Genomic DNA, 1,958 nt, shown 5'->3' on the forward strand with positions numbered 1-1,958 from the left:
TATATCATGCAATCAGAACATACAGTTAGTTTGAACTAAAGCCTAACTTCAATTACCAAAATACATGGTCAAGGTTTTTGGCCTAATGACTAGATACATGCATGAGTCCCTAAATGTTTAAACTCCTTTTAAAATGAGCTTTCCTACATTGAGAAACGATCCTTTGATTTTGCTTTGAGTATGTATTTTTTGATACCTTCTTGTAGTATTTAATCTTTTGCCATATACATAAGTAGATGGCAAATGTGAACTTACAGAAACTTCTTGTTCATTAGTACAAGAAACAACTTGTACTAAAATATAACAGATTAAAGATTTACAAGAAGAGCATTGAATCTCTGCACATTTTTTTTATTGAAACCCAAATTTGACCAATTATCTGATGTCCACCAAGTAAGTATGTAGGAAGCCCTGGGTATCATGCTTAGAACCCTATTGCTTAAAGTGGGCGTGGCCCATAACATAATCCTAAGGGTGAGGTAGAAGCATGGAGGTCAGAGATCAATGATATACTTGCTGGCTTGGCAAGTTTCCAGGACACCCTGAGATACATGACACCAAGTCCCCTCTGTGCTACTCACAATTAAAAGGAGAAAAGAAAGAAAATACTTATGAAAACAGACATGATGATTACATGACTCAAGAACTTAACATTTCTTTATAAATTTTACTACATACATGAACCCTTAAGTCTCTCTGACCTACCTGACCTACCTTGTGAAATATCAACTTGTGAAGAAACTAAACAACATGTAGTCAGTTTCCTTATATAGCTACTCTGTTACTGACCTGGACCAATTGTTATTAACTGGAGGTCAATGGATAGCAGAAGCTGATGTCATGAACAGGTTCTGTGCCCACTTGTGGAGCTTAACTAACATTAGTCAGAAATCCTGGCTGAGATAGAAGAATGCTCCCTTAATAAAAACCTTGACTTATATGTATAAACCAGTAAGAAGCCATCCTTTTTCTCCTGTGCAAAATTCTGATTTTCATTTCCACCCTGTGTTTCCATGCATGCAACTTATTTCCAAGGTTAGAGCATTTAGATGGGTGGGTTAACAAAGCAGAGCAAATGAATAATACCTTCAGCTACATCAATCATAGGAATTAGAGAAAGTTAAATACATATTGCTCTCAATATAAACCATGTTAATATTGTGAATGACTTTATAACATTATAAATGTATAAGAATGCTATTTTGAAAGGTAGTTCCAAGTAGTAGTTCCAGAGGAACCTACTGTAAAATTTCTGAATTTCACGAGCCACTGTGTGGTCCCATCACAAAATCATGTCAAGGAGATGTCAAGGCTGACCCCCAGTCCTCACACTTTGTATGTTGTACAAAGTGTACATTTGTACATTGAAGTGTACAAACACAAGCTGAGTTCCTGTAAACTCTATTTCTGCATTTGCTTTTCAGTACACTTCACAGTCAGGTCACAAGTATGAAGTTAAATATCTCCTATAAAATATCACAGTATTTACTTGTCTGTTGCCAGTTGTTTACTTTATATAGTCTATATGATTTTAAAAAATCAACTGAGAATGTCAGAGCTAAGCTTACTTCAATGATACTAAATGAACAACTTTTTTAACAAAATTGTAAACTTTTTGGGCTCTCCCTCATATTAACCAATATTAAAACAATCTATGATCATGTCACTTAGTAAATTCAAGGCATGGATTTTTTTAACTCTGAATTTTTTCATTTCTTAATTATTACTGAGGTAGTTCATTTTAAACTGTCTATTAGCCATTCCAAATGAATAACTAATTATTCAGAAAACTGCAGGGAAGTTTTCAGAAATATTAGGTGAAATCCAATCATATGACACAAAAGCATTTTTGTGGATCAACCCTTTTATTTAAGCATCTTTTATTCTTTTTAATGCTATTTTGTAGGGCGGAGGTAACTTCTCCGTGGTTGAGGCACTTGTCTTACAAACATAAGGGC

The sequence above is a fragment of the Phodopus roborovskii genome, unplaced genomic scaffold (genome assembly GCF_943737965.1).
Source record: "Phodopus roborovskii unplaced genomic scaffold, PHOROB, whole genome shotgun sequence".
In the NCBI taxonomy this organism is placed as follows: Eukaryota; Metazoa; Chordata; class Mammalia; order Rodentia; family Cricetidae; genus Phodopus; species Phodopus roborovskii.